The sequence below is a fragment of the Parasteatoda tepidariorum genome, chromosome 2, assembly GCF_043381705.1.
Source record: "Parasteatoda tepidariorum isolate YZ-2023 chromosome 2, CAS_Ptep_4.0, whole genome shotgun sequence".
NCBI lineage: Eukaryota > Metazoa > Arthropoda > Arachnida > Araneae > Theridiidae > Parasteatoda > Parasteatoda tepidariorum.
Window position 1 is genome coordinate 41,885,570 of NC_092205.1, and position 23,388 is coordinate 41,908,957.

The 23,388-nt window shown below is 28.1% G+C and overlaps 1 protein-coding gene across 3 annotated transcripts in view; it reads right to left on the minus strand.

Annotated features, from left to right (window-relative positions):
- Positions 1-23,388, minus strand: part of LOC107449843 (NAD(+) hydrolase sarm1) — an 86,358-nt gene that overhangs the window by 39,958 nt on the left and 23,012 nt on the right. The window contains exon 1 of one of the 3 annotated variants that reach the window (XM_043042336.2): positions 7,908-8,059. The exons of the other annotated variants lie outside the window; for them this stretch is intronic. The gene's annotated coding sequence lies outside the window, so the exon portion shown is untranslated. Of the gene's footprint in view, positions 1-7,907; positions 8,060-23,388 lie in introns of those variants that run through there. 3 annotated transcript variants of the gene reach the window in all.

Sequence of the window (23,388 nt, forward strand, 5' to 3'; positions counted from 1 at the left end):
TCATTGAATGTATAGTTGAGAATAAAAAATATTAATACTTTTTAACTCATAGAAAATTTTGACTTTTCAATAAAATTCTATTTTATATCTCTAAGAAACTCAAATTTGTTCTTTAAATATATATATATTTGTTAAAGTAACGATTTATTTAGCAAATAATGATTTATATATTTATATGAAAAAGTAAAAAAAAAGTACTTTTGTACTCAACAAATCAATTTACACTGGACTATCGTACATTTATCGTATTTCCTGAACTATTTCCTCTTAGCGGATTATTGATTAAATAGTTTTTTTTTCTTTCCACTCTTAAATATAGTTCATTGCTAGCATATCAGGCATTCTCTTTCTATACAAGGACGTTAGTTTATCGACCCAACTTTCGGTGAGATTTCTAGAATTTCTTCTTCAATTTTTTTCTCTCTCCTAGAAATGATCTTGTTATATTTTTCTGTTTGATGTAGTATCTAAGGAATCTTAATTTTCTTACTCTATTTGTATGCAGAAGGTTTATCTAGAAACACCGCTTGGTATTTTTAAAATATTTTTATTACGGTGAAGATAAAAATATTATGTAAGTTGTTTGAGGAGGGTGGGATTTGAAGTTAGCTTATTTTTTGATGGGATGTTTAATTTCTTTGTTTGCCCGCAAGATCATCCTTGAAAAAAGAATTATAATTATTTGAGTATTTAAAAGAAAGATTTCTTTCTACTTTCTTAATTAAATTTTCAATAATTACTTAATTCTGATTTCCGAGCAAATGGAAAGATTACTGCAGCGAAAATTTCGTTAAATTGACGAAAAATTTTGTCTACAATTTTCAGAACTACGAAAGACTATTAAGAAGAACGGTATAAAATCTGAAGATAAAATTCTTAGTTTGGGATGGGTTCTCCACTATGCCTATAGATTTTTTAATTTATAGCAAAAACAAGAACAGCACTGCAAAAATTTCTGGTTCAAAATATTGTAGTAAGTACCGGCACCTTCAGGTGCAACAACCGTAAAATCCATTTCATTTAAAAATATTGTGACACAGTTTTTACATTCTATTTCTTTAATTAGGATGATTCAGTTACTTTACGGTAACTTACTGATTCGGTTACTTACGGTACAGTAAAAATTACGGTTCATCATATTTTTTGTTCCGTAACATATTCTGGAAAAAAATGGAATTTACGGTAAAAAGTATCGGCATATCGAATGCCGGTACTCTTTACCGTAATTTGATACGGAATTTCTTAGAGTGCGGGCAGTAGCCCTTAGATTCTCTGACATTGCAGTGGGTGCAACCGACGCTATATTTTTTCGAAATTAATTTAAAACTTCATTTCAAGCAAGACAATTAATATAAATAATAATTATTTTTGTTTTTAATTCGATAATAAGCACCCGTGGTGGCTAAGGGGAAAGGCGCGTTCGCCTCCCAATGAGGTGAACCAAGTTCGAATCCCAGTAACTGGTCGATACGAATTCCGCACCCGACTCGCGCAGACCACAGTGCTGACGTAAAAATATCCTTCGTGATAGACGGATAATGGGTTAGAATCCCTTGCCGTCAGACTTGGGAGATTTTCGTAGTTTTCCTCGTCATGTAAAGCGATGCGGATTATTTCCATCAAAAAGTCCTCCTAGAAGACAATATTTCTCCCAATACTTGATCCGGGTGTTCCCTTGTCTTTTGGATTAGGTTCAAAATTATAAAGCTACTAAGTTAAACATTGGTAGTCTTAAACTTAAAATTGGGTCGTGTTCAACAACGGTTTTGAAATAAAATAAAATCCAATAATTAAAATATAATAAATTATTTATAATTATTATTATTTTCTAAAATCTTACCTTGCGTTAGCCTACACAGGAAAAGAAATTAGCAATTTGTTTATTTTGTAAATCATGTGAGGGATATGGTGCCAAATATTGTCGAAATATGCTTATGCTGCAGTTGAATAGATAATTACTCATAACCAACAAAACGGTATTCACATAGGATTTGATTAATAATCAAAATTTATAATAACAATAAGAAGAATGAATCCTCTAGCTTAAGCTTGATTTTATTCAAGTAAAACGGGTCTTGGATTTCTTTTTACAAACCTGTTAGCAAACAATCTGAAATTAGTACGATAACGTTTTCATTTTAAACCACAAGTAAAATGGCCTCGTGATTTTAATTTCAGATTTATATGTAACTGGCAATTCGTCAGATTTTGATAACTTAGTTATTCTCAGTAAAATATTGATTTGCAACACATAATGTGGAAAATCTATCATTATTGTTATTTCATAAAGATAAAAAAAATTTATACATTTGATTTGGCGATAAAATGACGATAGATTCTGCTTGTAGTAGGTTGAAGTTGACTGAAACTTAAATTGATATCAGGAACAGAAATGCTGTTGATATTTGAGCCTAGTTACTCGGAAAGAGGTTGGCATTTCGATTGAAGATAAATTGTATTAGGCGTTACAATAGGGAAATATTCTGACAATCCGAAATCTCTGAAACTTGCATTTTTACAGAACACTAAGATCAGGTTGAAATTCTAACGAATCACTATCGAGGAAAGCAGAACTGAAACATCAAAAGTATTCTGATTGTAGGACGCCATTTGAATGTGTTTTTGACAATCGCCTTTCACCTTTCAATTTCCCCAGAGAATCAAACAGGGTTCTGTGTTTTTAATCCCACTTTTTTCAAGTATGATTTTTCATATTTTGATAACGTTCTTTTTCCTTCATTTTTTATTCATGTCCTAAAATACTTATCTGTGATATAAATATGCATCTAATTTTAACTTCAAATATTAATGTGAATATAAAAATATATTAAGGACGATGATGGCGAAAAACTATATTTAGATTTTGATACTTAGTTAGAAAAACTTGAAGAAAAAAAAAACAGTTTTGCATATTTATGAAAACAATTTATAACATCTATGAAAACTTTCTTTGAAATTATAACTTTTAAATTGAAAATTATTTTCTATGTTATGAACAATTAGAAACAATTTACAAAACAGGGCTTACAATGTATATTTATTGATTTAATTTATCCCTTATTAATAAAGTTATAATAAATGATAATATTTTTTAAAAAAAGTAAAAGAATCAATGCGAAGGCATTATAAATGATTTCTTAAGGAGATAATTGTCGTTGTCACTAAAATATTTGAAGCAAATCCGGGTGCTTTATTGCGTTTTCTTTGCCGTTTCTTTTATCGTTTTTACTAGAATGAAATTACGTCAAAAAAAAGGAGTGTTCCAAGATGTGGAACCGAGTCCAAATCACAGTAACCTCGTGCGTTCGTCGATTTAGTTTCACAGGTCCTCTTATCTTGAATTAGACTTTATGTTGAAGATAAACACCTTCATTGTTTTATTTTTTAATGCCTCATCATTCTTCGCACGAAGGAGAGAGCATTTCGTGAGAATTCTTCAAAAAAAATGTCTCGAATTTTATCGTTTTATTTCTACATTTTTCAAGAGTGGCGTCGACGTGATTCACCCAATAGGTATTGTCGGTAAAATGAGTGTGTGGTTTACGTCATATTTTTAACCCTTTCACTACCAACATTCCAGAAACATTTATAAAATCAAGAAAACGTGTCCTTCTGATAAAAAAAAGTGGGGGTAATTTTCCATTCCAAATTTAGTAGCCCCTGAAAATGCCCAAATAGTCTTGGTTAGAGTTTCAAAACTAAATAAATAAAAACAAAAACCATACCCGAAGCTTTTTTCTCCTTTACAATCCCAAAATGTACAATGCGCAAAAAAAAAAGAAGAAAAAGAAGTGAATAAATAAATGAATAATAAAAAAGGAAAGACCCTGAATAATTTAGGATCTAATGATCGGATCTTCAAGTTTTAGGACTCTCTTAATGATTCAAGGGGGTGACCTCAAATATGCTATTTAATTAGTGCCGACGATCCTTTAAATTACAAAATCAGACACAAAACGTTATTTTTCTAAATAAACTTATATTTTTTTCGACGGGTCTGAATTTCTGATCCCCGATAAGGGGTAGCCGCAATCTGGAAAATAAGGGGTCAATAATTTGATCATAAGAGCGGTCTAAAGTTTGAATCCTTTAATGTAATTTAATTTTTAGCGTATTTCGCTATGTCTCGAAAGCTTTTTAATCGAATTGAAAAAAATTTTGAGCACAAATAGAAAATTCATTTATTCAAGAATAATTCCATGCAAAAGATAATTTTTAGTAAATATTTATTATTTTGTTTAATAATAGTTGAGAAAAGTTTGAATTGTAAGGTATACAATTTTTTAAAACATTTTAAAGAGTGTAATTTTACCTGGTGAAGTACAAAATCGGTTAAATAGTTCCTGAGAAATCGAATTTATAAAAAGTCGAACACTTAGTTGTTCTTTTCTCCTGAACGAACTATTAGGACCATATTTCCCAGATTGACGAGAAGGAGGAGACGATTTTCCAGAAGACGATTATTAAATACCTGCAAGTTTTCTAAGGCAACCAAGTTGGTTTTGGTATTTTATTTCACCTTCTTATTTATAGTTGTTTAATGAATATCTATAGTGTTTTTATTCATTCCTCATTTAAATATTAATTGATGACCTCCAACGTGCCCCTGCATAAATAAGAATTAAAACAGGGTATTTAATTTGCATATAAAAAATTAGTTTTATTAAGCGCTTAGTTCTTTTTAAGCTACATGTTTATGAAAAAAAAAATTAAAAAAAGTATTGGAGCTACACAGGGGATAATTCATCTACATAATTAAAGCTTTTATTTCGAAACTATTCCTTTCTTTTTTTTTGTGCACTTGTGATTGCTTTCTGAGAAGAATATTATTTTTTTGTGGACCTTAATAATTTTGTGTTTTGTTTCTTCGTTTTTTATTATTTATAGGTAATTTTTGTATATCGGGTAAAATATTAAAAATTTCATTTTACAAATTTGTAAATATGTATTTTTAATAATATACCTATCTTAAGCTGTTTTAGAAATATATTTAATGATAAGAATTGTAGCCAGAAAATTAAATTTGCTTATCGTTTGAAAAAACTACATTATTTTTTGGTAGTTTTAGTTTTTTCCCCTTGAAAAATAATAACATATTTGCTTCGCGAAACTATTTAAGAACGAAATAAAAAATAATTATAAATGGTAAAGTTTTGAAATAAAAAAAAGAATAATAACCAATAAAAACTAAAAATGCATCTTCAACAATTGAGCTTTGTTGTCCTTGGAAATTATCAGTTCCTAAACAAACTGTTCAATATTATTGATAAAGTGCGAAACTGCTAATAACTTTTTTGGCTACTCGTGTAAAGATACGAATTAATCGATTTTCTACGCACTAACAGTATAACATGCGAATAAGTTATGAACACCTAAAATAAATAACTTTTTTCGATTATAAAATAAAAAAGAACTTTTCTCGTTATGATAATAAATATTTTTATTTGGAATAATAAATACGATGTAGCAGATTCTACGGCTGTGCAGCAAAGTTGACCTTGGAATTCACATCCTTACTTTACACGTTTAATTTTTTTTTACTGTAAATTTAAAGCGAAATATTTAATAGATAATAAATGGTAATAATGGAATTTTGAATAATTTTCCGTAAACAGACTGATTCACAATTCTTTTCAAACTTATATTACCATTACATAATATTTTTGAAACTTATGCCAGCAATTTTTCTCTAACAGTCTACAGATTGAATGTAGATTAGTTGAAAAATAAATAGTTTAAGAGCGGTTTCATCCCTGCAATTTTATAAATAAATAAAAACTAAAAAAGTGATAAAATAATAATAAACCTGTATTATTTATTTTATCTAAATCGTCATTAAAAATAAAAATTTGCATTTTTTTTCATATGAAGCATATACAAATAATAAAATAAAATGAAATTCCTTATGTTGACACCCCTTTAACTAATTTGACTAATAAAAATATGAAAGAAAATAATTTTAGTTTTATCTAGAGGACAAACATTGAAAAAAAAAACTCCAACAACGAACATAGACTTTCTAGACCAAAAAAGTTGAAATCGTTTAAACAATGGAAAAAAATGAAAATCCAATGTTAATTTATTCAAAACATAGATGATAGAAAAGAAGATAGATTTAATGATATGCTTTTATCATGATTATACATAAAACAAGATATGACCACATTTTATTAACAAACGAGTACACATTTCAAAGTGATACACAAACATACATAAATTGATAAAATATTTATTTCTACCTTTGTTTGAAAAACGCATTCCGCGACCCGGATTCGTTTCTCTAAATTTTTAGAAGCTTCGAACGCATACTGAGAAAACTTATTCATTTTTAGCAGCTTTTATTGTTCCTCATTCAACCGATGAAGATGAATGAATGCTTATTCTACTTGCTATCTCTTTTTAAACCTGAATGATGTGAGAAACAACAAACAAAAATTTGTCATGTTCAGACCTGTTGCTTTGAATTCACACATTTCTCTTCACTTCTCTTCACTTTGTTACCGACTAGTAGCAACTTAACGCATTTACACGATTTAACGCATTTATCATAGGGTTAATCGCTGTCGTTTTTGTAGATCGAAATTTTATTTTCTCCTTTGTCTTTTTTCACAGTACGAAAGTAATAGTGATTTTCAAGAGCAATCGCTGCTATAAAATTATTTTATAGTTTTGTTTAATGTTATATATTTTTTGTATTAGTTTTTTTTTTTTTTTTTNTTAGTTTTTTTTTTTTTTTCTTCAATGGCCTTTTCTTAGATGGAGGAATTCTTCATTTTAGACATTTTTTTTTTTTTTTAATTTTTGGGGATTTTTTAACACTTTTGAATTTTTTCGTTATTCCTCAATTTTGTTGACTGTAAAATTATTATTTTTAGTTTCATTTTCCCCTTTGTCTTCTTTTATAGTATGAAAGTGATAGTGACTTTCAAGGGCAATCACTACCATAAAATCATTTATAAATTTTTTTTTATTTAATATTTATTTATTTTTTTTGTTTCAGTTTTTTTTTCTTTAATAGCCTTTATTTGAATTTTGGGGTTTTTTTTTATTTTCGGGCCTTTTTCGGGCTGATTTATAAAGGTTTAACCGTTTTTATGCATATTTTTGGCATTTTTTTAAAAAAAATTTTAGAACATTTCTTCAAACTTTTGAATTTCTTCGCTATTTATAATTTTTTTTTGAAATTTTTCTTTTACTTTTGCCTTTTGTATTATAACTTTACTGTTTATGGAAAAAAATCAACTTAGGCAATAAATTTTTCGTTCTCTTTCAGACCTTTTTCTTGTGCATCATCCGCAAAATCCATTTTTGCCGCAAAATATTATCCCGTAATTTTTACTGTAATATTTATTTAATTAGAATGAAAATTAAGCACTTTTTACAAATTCCGAATAAAAAAAGCACCTTTAAGTGCTTTTAAAAAACGTAAATCAAAAATAAACACCTTTAAGCATTTCTTACAAACGCTACGCACCTTGCACAATGATACAGCATATTTAAATTCAATTTTTGAAAATTCTTAACCACGGTTTTAAACTAATTCACATAACATAAGAAATTTTATTTTAAAAATTTTTTAAATTAGGATTTAAAATTAAGTTTCACATAAACTAAGATGTATGTGTATGTCTCCTTAAGATAAGTAATTGGATTTAGAAATTTTTTTTAAATAAATCTATTTTAATAAGTTTTTAAGCTTAATCAATCTATATGGATTATACGAATGCAGAAGCACAGATAAGTTTAAGCAAAATATTTTTATTATCAATCATTTTAGCTAATTCTAGGAGAATAGTGCAAACTGAAACTATTTGACATCTTTGATACTAAACACTAGTCACTTTAAACTAGTAAATCAAAAACATTCTGCTTTAAAAAATAATTGACTATTAGCAAATATTACTTACCCATCATTGATTAAGAAATATAAATCACAATGAATGATGATGCAACGTCGTATCTTATAGCCTCGCTCTCTCAAATAAAATTGCGCACATTTTTTGAAAACCGCAAGAGATGGTTTAACATGTCTGACTGGTTTGAAAATCTTTTGACAAGTGAGATTAGGAAAATCAGAGACAGAAACAAAAGATGTTGATAACTGTTTAGATAAAAAATAAATAAAAGAATAGGCAGGTAAAAAAAAAATTACCTTTACCTAATAGTTTGCGGGAGGGAAATAGAGAATTTAATCATGTGCAAAGTTCAGTGTTATGACCTTTTGGGAACTACCTAAGACAAAATGGATGACTAATAAGGAAATTACGAATCACAATGAAAAAAACGCAAAGGAAGATACGTACGGAAAAAGTTATAAATAATGTAAATAGAATGAAAACTTTGCAGATTAGATAATAAATTAGTTTAAAGACGTGATTAATTTTTTCTTTACGATTTAACTGTTTTGCATTTTTACATTTGTAATAATATGATTTTTTTTTTTTTAAATGTTTGTTGAAACCTATTCGCATATAAGGATTTCAACGAATGCCAATCGTCGTATCTCCCTACCCCCTTCCTTTTGATAGTTATAGCCGTCATGAGTCCAACTCAAAAGACAAGGAGATTACTGAATGGATTCGCCTTCGTATGAAACTTATTTGGGTTGGTTTACACGTTGGGAAAAACACTGAAAATGCCTTAATGTAATACTTAAAATTAAATGAATTTAAAACTTAATCATTATTCTTCCGTAAAGGTAGGTACGATTTAATCAATAATTTGGTAATAAACAGCTGTATTGTCAGCTATGTTTAGGTGTTTATGAAACCACTAATTATAAGCATTATAATGCTTATTAATCAAATTATAAGCAGGATTTTAACCTGCGTTAGAAGCGACGGCTGCCACAGTGACTTAATTTATCCTCAGTGGTAGACGGATCATGGGTAAGAATCTCCTTGGCATCGGGTAAACAATTGAAAGTTTTCTTGTTTTTCCTCTCCATGTAACGCAAATGTGGGTTTAATCCGTCAAAAAGTGTTCCACGAAAGCTAGTATGTTCCAATGCTTAATCCAGAAGTTCTCTTGTTTTCTTGGTTGGGTTCATAATTACAAGACTAAGGAGTTAAACCTTAATAGTCGTAAATTCAAAATTGGGTCGACTGTTGAACGTTTGTTATAAAATAAAAACGTATACCGAGACATTTTAAACTCTCTAAAAACAAAATTCTAACAATAGGCAATGTTGAAAGAAAAAAATGAAAACTTCGTCTAATGTGTAATGCGCTGCCTTAATTGGTATTTTAGTGCATTTTGAGAGCAATTTTTTGTTTTAAATTTGAAAATTATTTAGTGCTTTGATTTTAAGTTTGTGTTAAGAACTTAGTTCGTGTTAAGTTGTTAAGAACTCTATCCCGTGATCCGTCTGTCACTGAGTATATCTTACGGCAACACTGTGATCGGTGTGAGCTGGGTACGGAATTCGTATTTACCTGCCATCGTTGGGATTCGAACCCGGACTACCTTATTGGAAGGCCTCAGTGAATTTAATTTTTACACCAATTAATAATAATGAGAAAACACAAATGAAATGATATACACGGAGAAAAAAATTCTGGAAAAATTGCAGTACTGTATGGTTATGAAATTTTAGGTTTTTTTTTAATTAAAAAAAAACAAGCTTAATTCTGGTTAATAAAACCGAAATATAGGATATTTAAACGATTCATTTGGTCATTTTTCGAATCACGTAGTAACTGTTTTCCGGAAAATCTGATTTTCAAAGTGATAACTCTTATTACCACATATTAAGTAAAAAATACAAAACTGAAAAATACCACTGAAATGCCTTTTATGCCATGCTCTATGATATCATGCTAAAATAACCAAATTTTTAAGCAATTACCAAATTATATCTCATATTATGAAATCTTATTTTATTGCTAATTTTACCAAAATCATAACCAAAGCGCTTCGGTAAAAACTACTGAGCTTTTTGGTGTTCCCATAGAATCAGAAACAAGGTAAATTGTACCATATTCTGGTAATTTTGACCAGACTTTTTCTCTCAATGTGAATTTGTCTTAAAAATTGAAAGACAAGGTATGTATACAATGAAGTTCGGCATACTTCAACTTATTTAATAAAATAAAATTATATCAGGTTTTCAGCTTTTAATTTTACTATTAATTTTACTAATCTATTTATTAATCTAAATGAATGAAATAAAAAATAAGTGACTGTTAATAAAATTAAAATAAGCTAATTTTACTGTTTTTTTAATTTTATGTCGCAATAAAGATTGAATTTTTTTTAAAATTTTTTTTAATTGCTACATTTAGTTTTAACATGGTTAGAGAAATATTTAATTAAATATTCTTATCAAATATTTTAATATTTTAGTCTTTACTTTTCTTTCTTATTTAAAAGAAGTAATAAAATAAAAATATGTCGACAGTAAGAGTTCGGCGTTTTATCAAAGTTTATTTGCGTTGGTATAGAAATCAGCTATGAAGTTTCTTATAACATTAATTAGGAAGTGTTTTTCGGCGTGGTAGTCATAAAATGTTTCGTAAAGGGTGCTAATCTACTGTAGCACTCAATGCAGATAATAACATTTCAAAACTGACCACTGTCAAATAAAAAAAAAATAAAAAAAAGTGTCAATGACTTTCTGACAAAAGTATTTCATTAACCTTCAATCGAAAGACCATGTTTACAAAATAACGCTCTAAGCTAAGATGAAGGAAGTGAAAAGAAGGTTAAGAAGTTTGAGGATGAGCAAAATGGCACGTTGCCCATGCCACGTCTTTTTTTGAGACGTCCCTTCTGAGCAACTTAAGATTAGATGGCTCATTCCCCTCACCTTTCTCTGACGTCAACTCCATTTAAATTTATTCCTCCTTTATTTATTTATTTATTCAAACCTCTCTTTAATTCTCTTTGAAATGAAAAGAGAAGATATGAAGAAAAGATAATATATCACAGCGTAAGAAATCTGTAAAAGAGAATTAGGGCAGTAAAATTAGAGATAAAAATGGAATAATAAAAATGGAATTCTTTGTAGAAATTATATATTAACTATCAATTGGAAAATAAATTAAATAAATTCTTTATCAATAGAAGTAGGATTCTCAGTGATGGAAAAATTAATACAGAATCCTATTTTTACTGATATACAATTTATTACATTTCCATTAAAAATCCAATTTCTATTAATAGAGAATTTATTACATTTCTACTGAGAAAAATTAGAGATAGAAATGGAATAATAAAAATGGAATTCTTTGTAGAAATTATATATTAACTATCAATTAGAAAAGAAATTAAATAAATTCTTTATCAATAGAAGTAGGATTCACAGTGGAAATGTAATAAATTCTCGATCAATAGAAATGATCCCTTCACCTTGCTTTGACGTGAACTCCATTTAAATTTATTCCTTCTTTCCTTGTTTATTTATTTAAAACTCTAATTCTTTTTAAATGCCGAAAAGCACATTCGAAGAAAAGATAGCACATGCAGGAGAAATAAATCTATAAAAGTCTAAAAGGAGCATGATAGAAAGGCAGTAAGGCAGTAAAATTCGAGATAGAAATGAAATCATGAAATTAATCCAAATTTTTTTTTTAAAAGNAAATTAAATAAATTCTTTATCAATAGAAGTAGGATTCTCAGTGATAGAGAAATTAATACAGAATCCTATTTTTACTGATATACAATTTATTACATTTCCATTTAGAATCCAATTTCTATTAATAGAGAATTTATTACATTTCTACTGAGAAAAATTAGAGATAGAAATGGAATAATAAAAATGGAATTCATTGCAGAAATTATATATTAACTGTCAAATAGAAAAGAAATTAAATTAATTCTTTATCAATAGAAGTAGGATTCTCAGTGGAAATGTTATAAATTCTCGATCAATAGAAATCATCCCTTCACCTTGCTTTGACGTGAACTCCATTTAAATTTATTCCTTCTTTCCTTATTTATTTATTTAAAACTAATTCTTTTTAAATGCCGAAAAGCACATTCGAAAAAGAGATAGCACATGCAGGAGAAATAAATCTATAAAAGTCTAAAAAGAGCATGATAGAAAGGCAGTAAGGCAGTAAAATTCGAGATAGAAATGAAATCATGAAATTAATCCAAATTTTTTTTTTAAAAGTCAATTCGTCGACAAATTTTATTTTAGTTACTTTTTGTTAAATAATTACAATTAATACAATATGTATATACGGATGACAGAATCACAATATTAAGTGGCAAAATAGATAGCGAATTCCTAAAATTAATTCATTAATTAAATCTAATTAATGAATTAATATTTGAAAAAAATGTATGAACAACAAGTATTATCCACTACAGTATTAAAAAAATGTGTTTGAACTTGAGTGGTTTAATAAGAAGTATTTTATTAACGATTGAAAATTAGAACAAGATATATAAATATATTTAGGGAGAGGGTGAACTAATAGTAGGAATGAAAAATGGAATTCTTTGTAGGAATTCAATATTAATATCAACAGAACCGATGCAATTAATTCTTTATCAATGGAAATAGAATTCACGGTAGAAATGTAATAAATTCTTTTCCAATAGAAATTGGATTCTCTATGGAAATGTAATAAATTCTATATCAGTAAAAATAGTGATATCTACAGAAATGTATTAATTATTCTATCAATAAAAATATGATTCTGTTTAGAAATGTAATTAGTTCTGTATCAGTAAAAATACTTTTCCATAAGAATGTAATAAATTCTCGATCAATAGAAATGATATTCTCTTTGATAATAAAATAAATTCTTTATCAATCGAAATAAAACTTGATATAAAATTGCTCTACAATTTTAGTAACCATTAATCGATTAATTCTCCATAAAAAATTTTTTTTTTGATTACTGCATTTATTTTCACCACAAAGTTCATCATCAATTATTAATACCTTATAACAATGTAATATTAGTATAATATAAAGGATGAAGAAAAAACTATCAGTATTGTAATGAGAGCAAAATGGCTGTAGAAATTTATAAACTTTGTGTTCCCTCATTGCACCATCTATGGATAAAAAAAATTGCAAAGAGATAAACTCATAATAATATAAAGCTCCTAGGAAAGCTAAAATGTCGACCAGATCTCGGAGATAAGACCTCGCATATTTTATCTCTGAGTTCTTCAGTTAATAGGATACGAATTTGTATCATTTACCCAATTTGTTGGATTTTTCCATTACAAATATTATGCATTTTATACAATATACACTTTGCCACGAGTAATAATTTATAAGCATCACTCTCAGTAAGAAAAAATTTATGTCCATTACGTCATCTGCATTGGAGAATTTTCTAAAACTCATATTTACATTGATAGAAGCCAATTTGCGATTATTTCCTCTAAATAACCATTAGTGACTAAACATCACCTGCTACTTGGGTATATAAAAATGATGCATGTTTTAGCCCGTTTGTTGCTTCTTTTTTATCCTTTTGGAATATACACACTTGATATTTATCTTGGTGAATGCAGTCGCGAATAGCTGGCTTCACCTAATATTAACCCATTACTCCTGTTTTGGAACAGGTGATTTCATTGCTAAAAGCAGTTGCACAATTCTTTCTCTTTTAGGATTAATTTAGAACAGGAGAATTATTCATGTAAATCGAAGAAAAAAAAAATCTCTAAAGGAAATCAAAATCTTACCAATGTTATTTATAAATTTTCGTTTAATTCAATTGTAGAATTACTCTTTCATTAGGGTACTTGTTAACTAAAAAATATTGAGTCTGGTTGTCAAGGACGAATATTACGAGGATGAATATTACTATAAAATGACGTCATTATACATGTTGCGTTTATTATGTATATTATAGTGTTTCGTAAACTTCTCTTACTTCGCTGAAATGACATCATTATGCATGTTCCATATATTATGCATACGACAGTAGTACGTGATGACTTTTCTTACTACATATATATTTAAAGACTCCAAACAAAAATATTCATTTTTCATAAGCATTCTAAAAAATAAATATTAATAGTGGTCATTACAAAACTCCTTGTATAATTTGTAAGTTAAAATAAAATTTCATTACAATTTGTGGGATTGCGCCATATTCCGTAGATGGACAAAAGTTGAAAGCTGTTTTAGTAATTAGCTGGCCAAGCACGATTTAAAAATAAATTCGAAAATCTAATTTCAAAATAGGTTTGCTACTATTTCATCGGCGGTGTATTTTAAATCTGCTGCTCCTTAAAAATAACCATACGAGTGACCAAAACATTCAACATTTCCCAAACGAATAATACAAAAACAATTAAAGAGTTTTGCGGAAGAAAGTATAGATGACAGAATCAAAAACACGACGTTTTGAATTTGAAAAGATGAAATGTTCAGCTGCGTGCATATACCTCGATTAAAGGAAATTCGCTTTGTAAGTAATTTCTTGCTGACGCTGTATTTTCTAAAAGAGATTCACTAAAACGTCACTACGAACATTTTTACACTAAGTTTTGCAATTCTAAAACTATTCTAATCAATAAGGCTCTTCAATTCTAAAACCATTCTAATCAATAAGGATTTTTAATTCTAAAATCATTCCATCGAATAAGGCTCATCAATTCTAAAACCATTCGCATCAGTAAGGTTCATAAATTCTAAAACTATTCTCATCAATAATGCTCTTCAATTCTAATCAGTAAGCGTACCTCCTGAAAAGTGATCACAATTAGAAGAGTGAGGTGATAAAAGCAAAATATTAACTAATCAGGAATCACTATTCACCTATCTTTAATTATTTGCAAATAATTATTTTAGTCTCATAAAAAAGTTTCAGTCTCATAGAAAAGTTCAGACCAGAACTTTCTTCAACTAAACTCTCCAATTCTAAAATAGATAATCAAAATCAATAAACATACCTGGTGAAAGGTAATCAACAGTTTGAAGACTGATATGATAAAATCTTCACAAACTAGCATATTTTATTAATTATGGTGCGGATTCATGCTGTTAATTACCAGCAAATAACCATTTTAGACTCACTAAGAACTAAGAGTTTTATTGTTTTCTACCTTTCTCTTCCCTTGTTTATTTACTACGCATTAGCACACTGTTTTTCTAAATTCAATTATTTGGTTATTCTAATCCCCTTAGAAACTATTTGCCAAGAAAAGAAAATTATAAAATGTCAAAGCGGTAATTTAAACTGACAAACTGACAATACGTCTTATGGGGAATCGCAGTTTCTGTGCCTGTTCACACTAAAAAAAAGGTATCCTTAATACTGACAGTTAAACAGCTGCTAAGATTGAAAGCAATTGTTCTCTGGAAACGTTCTACAGAACTTAAAAATGCAAACGAATGTAAACAGTTACAGGAATTAAGTTAATTTTAAACGGCTACATTTCAGAATATTTTCCTGCAGTCAACGCCGAGGAAAGAAAAATCTAACTTATATAACATGTTTTACATTTAAAACAACCCATTTTACATTTACATAATTAATTTATTACTGTAACTAATTCTGTTGTTTTTTCCTAGATAAAAATAATAAAGAAAAGTAAGAAGTACTAAAATTGTAATAATTCCCAACTGAAACGTGTGCAATTTTCAATACACCTTATATTTATGAAAGTGGAGAGGTGCACAAAATGAATGAAAGGAAAATTGGTAACAAATAATTAATAGCAATAATTATAGTTTTTCGATCATTTATTATATTTGTCCTTGTAGAATTGAATATATTTCTTAGTTTTTTATTCATTTATTTAGAAATAATGATAGCATAGATTGTACTATTGACTTTAAAGTTCAATGGTACAAGCTATGGAAGCAGCTATACTGCGCTAAACTCCAATATAAAAATAGATACTAGCGTATTCAATATGGAAGAAAACAAAATTAAATTATGTTGTCTTTTTTAGACTTTTTTAATATTTTCCTGTCGCATTCTGCCACTAGTGTCACAAAGGGATAAATGCTTGAAAGGTTGTAGACAATACTTTTTAATTTCATTAAATAAATTGCATGAAATAGACTGTACTAATTTCTTATTAACTGTACCAAGTTAGATTTAAGCTAAATTTTATTCTACAGTACTTCTGACTCAAGAACTTCTTTTTCTTCTTCCCTACGTTTTATTTATTTTTCTTTTCTTTTGATTAAAAGCAATTCTAAAATTAGGTTAACTAGTAAGAGAGAAAACCGAAAATAGATGCCTACATTCATCTATCTTCATCTTTTTCAATATTTTCTTTCTTTTTGAAGAGCTGTTGATTTCAAATTTAAACAATTTAACACTAGAATGACGGATTGGATCAATTTGGGCCCCTCTCGTTTTTCGTTGCACTGTAATTCAAAAAATAACTGAACTGAAAAAGTTGAGTATTTCTGATTTTTCATAATTTAATCTAATTTTAGAGCCTATTTAATCACTCATATGTTAGCCTTATAGAAGTGTGTATATATAGAACCGTAATGACGATCGGGGACAGAGTCGCACCTTAGGTATTCTGGTAGGTATCCCAGACCCCAGGTAGGCTTGGGTATAAGGTACCCTTTGATAAAGGTACCTTAGTTGAACCGCGATGGCTTAGGGGATAGAGAGCTCTCCTTCCAATAAGGTGAACTGGGTTCGAATCCCAGAGATGGCAGGTCGATACGAATTCCTCATCCGGCTTGCACCGAACACAGTGCTGACGTAAAATATCCTCAGTAATAGACGGATCATGGGTGAGATTACCCTTGCCGTCAGGCTAACCGTGGGAGGTTCTCGGGATCTTCCTCCTCCCCGTAACGCAAATGCGGGTTAGTTCTATCCAAAAAGTCCTCTACGAAGGCAAATTTGTCCCAATACTTGATCCAGGAGTTCCCTTATCTTCTGGATTGGGTTCAAAATTACAAGGTTACGGAGTTGAACATCAGCAGTCGCAAACCCAAAAAATTAGATCGGCTGTTCAACGACGGTTATAAAATAAAATAACGTCAGTTCCATTAAAAAAAGTATTTCAACACATGTATAATTATTACTTATTATTATATAGTTGATAGATGATGATACAGATGATCAACCTCTATAATAGATTTTTATTAAACTAATTATGATTACAAATTAAGATTTTGGATCTCTAATTGGTCTACACACAGACAATCTGGGAAGTACCACATTGGGCCCTTTAGTCCTTAATCAATGTTCAGTCTTTCTAGTGCTAATACAGCTTTTAAAAAAAAATATAAAAACAGTTTTAGTCAGTGCCAAATTTTAGTTTAGAATTTCCCTCGCTTAATTGTATCTTGAACGCACAAACCTTGGAATCAAACTGTCTGCCCTATTCCCACCTTTAATTCAACACGTCTCCCCGCTTTTATTTAAATCTTTTCCGGAAAGCTCAAGGCTAAAGGGGAGTTGGCCCATGAAATGAATGCTTTTTGGGATATTAAACCTGGCAACAAGCCAAATATCCTTTCATTTTTTAATTTAGAAGTTGGCATCGATCATCATATTCCTTGACCGATAAAAGTACGAGAGAGAAATAATGTCCAAGTCTTGAAACTGACAACTCAACTCATTCAGTGTCGATAGGTATTTTACACAGATAACGTCCGTTATAGTATTTTTTTATTCTGTTATCTTATTTGTAAGCATTTATTTATTTTTTGAGGGCAAATTGTTGACGAAAACAGAAAAGATAAGAAGTTCACTGAATAGATATCTGCTTAAATTTTCTCAACTGTGTTTACGTTAATGTTTGCACTGGATGAGTAAAATATTTTTCAATGAACACGCGACTGAACTTTAATAGAAATAGCAAACGCTGCGTCACGGTTATCTTCAAAGGGCTCTCAATGCGGTTTTCTTCAAAGCAGATGCGAAAATATTTTTTCCTTCTGAAAAGCTACTTTAGTTCAAAAATCGATCTCATTAAACTAAATTATTAAATACTAGTGTGTAAAATAAGGAAGAGAAAAATTACGTAACTTTTGATCTAATGATCGGTTTGTCACGAAAATAAAGGAAATTTTAATGGTTCATGGGGCTAATTATACTAATTAATTTGCGCAGGAGATATATTAAGGTACCTGAATCGTTAAAAATCTGCAATTTATTCAATAATTTTAATTGTCTTCTACTTTGTCTATCGATTTTGTCCACGTTTCGTATCTTGTAATTTAAAATTATATACTTTTAATTTTATAAGCGAATTTAGTAAAAATTTGTTGACATAATTTCGAATTGTATTTCAAATTTTGTAGTTCAAACTTTTACGACAATTATTAAATAAAATAATAAAAAAATATTTAAAAAAATCTTTTTTATATTGAATTGTTTTCGAATAAGAAAAATTGTATAATTGTGTGCTGAAATTTTTTGATTGAGATATGGTGGAAAACTCCAGCAGTGAAATTAACATTTAGGTGTTAAAGTAAAATTTTACTTTCGACAGTTCTCAAGACTAAACTATTGGAATCATATTTCCTAGATTGCAGCTATCCCTTCCCCCATATTTTGAGAATTAAGAATACAAATCCATCTATAAAAAGATATATTTATTCAGACAAAGTACGTTTTCGTGGTAGATTGAAATATCGTCTACACAAGAAAATTTAGCATATATGAGGTTAGTTTCTCGAATCATTAAGACAGACGCTAAAATCCAATCATTAAATCTAAATAAAAGTGTTCTGCTTTTTACTCTGCATACTTTACCTGACATAAAATTAATCTTTACCTAAGAGTTATGGGGATTTAAGTACAACGTGTGCTATTATATAAGTTGTCAGCTTAGTTTTTTTGCTTATATAACTTGAAAATATTCCTATTTGTATAAGTATTATAATGACACACCATGGAGATAAGAAATCATGAAAATTTATGGTGAGACGGATTGGTAATTGGGGTGACAGTTCTTTTTACTATAAATTCAATATTTATTATAAAAGCATATGGTTGAATTATAAAAGTATCAGAGATTTACCAATCATTCACCAAGGGATCAAAGCAGGGAAAACTTATAAATATTCCCACGTACTTGCACCAGTATTATCCCATTAAACAGTAGGGATGCATTTAAAATCAAATAAATTATGTTGGAAAACTGATGGTGACGCCATAGTGGATGAGGAAAATTCTACAATTATAATATTCCTTTAATATACAATATTAATATTTGACGTGATAATTTTTTGATAAAATTTACTATTTACTTTATAATTATTTGAGATGAAAATTCTTGACATAATTTCCCGTATAATTTAGATCATTGTTTGAAATTTAAATCTCGTATAATAGACTGTATAATTATTTTTGTAATCTTGTATAATTATTTAATGTTATGATTTTTTTTGCGTAATTTACCATGAAAGTTGAATAATATTGTGGAGATGACGTTTAAAATTTGAATAAAATGTAAAAACTGAGCTGTGAAGCTTTTTCTGAATTCTAAATATGAGTAATTCATTTGAAAAAATTTATATGTCATTTCTTATTTTTACTCTTTTTTTCAAACACCTTATTAGTAATTTATGAAAAAAAACTTTAAAAAAATATTTCGCATAGTATCATAGTTTCAAACAATTTTTGAAAAATTACCTTTTGCTTCCAAGCAAATTGATTCAAAATAACAGCTATAATTTCTTTCATTATTCATTATAAATTTCAGTTCCATTTTTAGTTATTAAAACTCCGCTGTTTAGCTAGTGCATTTAAGCAATCGCAGTTTTTCAATTTATTTACGTAAACAATAAATTGAAAAACTGTGATTGTATGATCGGTTATTTTTACTATAAAAAGGCAACTGTTTAAAAATAAAAATTTATACGCTTATTACTTAAAAAGTAATTACAGATAATATTAAAAAATTCCGTTCTTTAACTGCAATTTTACGTTTTTACATCATTTTCATTTAAATATTATTTCCTTAATGAAGTGAAAATAAATGGCCTATAGTGTAAAAGTTTAATTTTAAAATGAATTGATAGAAAGAGACGTTAAATTAAGGGGTTTATATTTTCGTTAGTTAGTATGAATAGAGAGGTTATTAAAATTGTTTTGTTTAGATACCAAGAATAAAAACTATAATTAAAATAGCTGAACAGCTATATTCAAAGTATAAATTCCTATTATATAAATGTAACCACTTAAATAAAATTTACCTTTTGGGAATGCATGAAAACTTAGTAAAATAAAATCAATAGCTTTAAATATAATTTTTAAAATTTTTCTTCAATTTCGATAAAAGGAATTAAAAAAACTATTTCATATTATTTTTAAATGTTAATCAGGTGCCATTTCATCATCTAGGAACAATGCGCATTATCACCGGGGTATAAACAGGGTGTTCTGTAATCACTGCCCTAGTAAAGACACATTTTTATAAATTTTCCAAAAAAGTTTACAAATCATTATTGTGAACACACCTTGTTTTACTAAAATTCGATCGTTTATCTTTATTTTGGATAGTATAAAAGCTTCTTTAAATGTAATTTTTTCATAATTTTTTTTTTTTTTTGTGAAAGTTGTTTTTGTTTACTCTTGCCCCATGACGTGGTATTAGTTATGAAAAGCCATTACATATTTAATCTTCTGCTACTGATAAAAAAAGCAAGCTATCAAAATATACATAATTTTAACCTCAAAATAATCTTCTATAAATAATCCTAACCATGTTCGTTTTAATTTATATTGAAGGCAAAAAAAAATAATGACTAAATAAAAATAGAACTACGTAAAACACTGTTTCAAAGGCAAATTACGACACTAAAAATGCATTCTTAAAAGTTTATTATGAAGAAAATGATATTGTTCTATTAAGTCTAACTTGAATTTTAATAGTAATTAATGGTAATTGATTTTTAATTGTAATACTTTTAGTAAATAGTTTGACGAATAGATCAACTGTAAGGCAGAAAAATGATTTTGGAACTAAAAATTTTTATTGTGCAACAAAATGATACAATGAAATGAGTAATCAACATTTTGAATTTAAAAAATTTAAATTGATTAAACATTAATTTCAATTGCATTCAGATGACTGAGAGAGCAAAGGTTTCAGGCATCAACTAAGATCATTAAGAAAATTAAATCTAAAAATTATATTGTTTTAATTTGAATTTGGGCTGTAAAACTTTAAATCTATTGCTATTGTGTTTTATCAGGAATTCAGACACTAAAACTTTAAATCTATTATTATTTTTTTTAATCGTGAATTTGAATACTAAAGCCATAAATCTATTGATATTATTTTTTATCATAAATTTGGACACTAAAACTTTAAATCTGTTGACATTATTTTTATTGTAATTTAAATTTTGACACTAAAATTTTAAATCTATTGATATTATTTAAACAATGAATTTGGACATTAAAACTTTAAAACTATTGATATTAATTAAATCATGAAATTAAAACGTTTTAAATCAATAAATACCTGACTGAGGTAATCTTAAGAAGAAAAAAGTTTTTCAAATTAATTTAAAGATGAAATTTTACGTCATTGAAATGTAAATATTTTTAAAAAATATTTTGTTGAAAATATTTTTTTCCCTACAGGATAGTTACCACTTACATTTACACAAAATTCAATTTAATATTTAATTAGATTTTTATAAATTTATTTTTCACTAATAATTTTTTAATTGACTTTCTATCTTCTTTAGCAATTACACCCTTCTTTTTAATTACATTTAATCCAGGAGTTTTTTCTGAATTTTCCACTGAGTAAAAATAAGTCGAATTTAATTAACAAAAGCTTAAATGTGGTAAAAATTGCAAATAAATACTTAGCAAATATCTAATTTAGTAAATTAATGTGTAAATTAGTAAATAAATAACCCAATAAGTGATTGCGTTAGTAATTAATTCACGTTATTTTCATAAAGGCTAAATATTCGTATGCCTTAGTAATATTTCCCATTATTAAAAAATTGGAATAAATATAGTCTTAAGTGGCAATTAAAAGGAAAATTAAAAATTAACTTATCTGACTAAGCACCTTTTTTTTCGTAATTTGCTACATAGTCAAATGCACACCATTCCCACATTCCTTTTTACTTTGAATTAAAGCATAGGGCTTCTAATCTAGCTTTCCATCTCACTCTATTTGTGGCCAGATATTTTGTCCCTCTCCATGTATTTCTCATTGTTTTCAATTCTTTTACAATCCTCCTGCGTCAATTATTGTTTGGTCTTCCTCTTTTTCTTTTGCCCCTCAGGGTTCCAATCAAAAACTTGTTTCACTTTAAATGTTTTGGGCTTGCGTGGAACATGATCAATCCATTTCCATTTTTTTAAATTTCCTAATCAATTGGTTTCTGTTTTACTTTTCTAAGGATTTCTGCATTACAAATTTTATGGAACCACTTCATACGCAAGATTCTTCGTAAACAGTTGTTAATAAATACTTGAAGTTTCTGTTATGTTCTTTCTCTGTTATGTTCATGTTATTTTTTTTGCAGTTATATGTCTCAGATCCAAAGAGTAGAACAGATTTAACATTAGTATTGAAAATTAAACTTTTTGTTGAATTTGTTATATTTTTGTTTTTCCAGAATTTATTGAGAATAGCGTAACTGCATCGAACTTTGTTTAATCTATAAGGGGGTCGAAAAGTAATGTCTTTTGGTGCATTGGATATTTGTTATCAAGATTTTATTTTCAATCAATTCACCCTCGTTAGCAACAACCTTACAATGCCGGATCGAAAATGAATCAAAATACATCGGATAAAAATGAATTGGTTTTTAAGACTAACGAATATTTAATGCGCTGAAACGACATTACTTTCCAGTCCCCCTAACATTTAGCATATCTTAATCAATTCCCCCGTTGTTGTTAATTATACTTCCAAGATACGTAAAACTGCTTACCTCCTCTTACTTAGTATTTTCTAACAATATGTCATTTAATTGTTTAATTTTTAAGTTAAGCAATTAAATGACAATTTAATTTAATTTTCAAAACGTTAAAAATCAAATGTGTTGTCATGTAACTACATATGAAAGTGCAGCTCAGTTTTGCCAATTTACCAAAAATTACAAAAAAATCTTGAGTGATGTACAACAGAAGCTGTCCACAATAGCTCTTCTCTCCACTTAACACTATTACTATGAAGTAAGCTTTTTTGACTTCATTTTGAAAAAACGAAGTCACTTAACAGTAACCACAAATTATTATTTAAACGGAATCTAATGAATCACTATTAAAGAAAGTACTCATCAAAACATGTTTGACTGCTAGGCAAGGATTTGAATAATTACTACCGGAGTTGAAAGACGATTATTATAAACATCTTCAAATTTCATGAAATAATCAAACTTGTTTTGATGTTTTCAACCCGCCTTTCTCACTAGTGATTCGACAGATTTGTAGGATATCTTTTTTTCCCTCCTCCCTTAAATATTAATTTTCGAAAATAAATGTTAATTGTGAATACTTTTTTCAT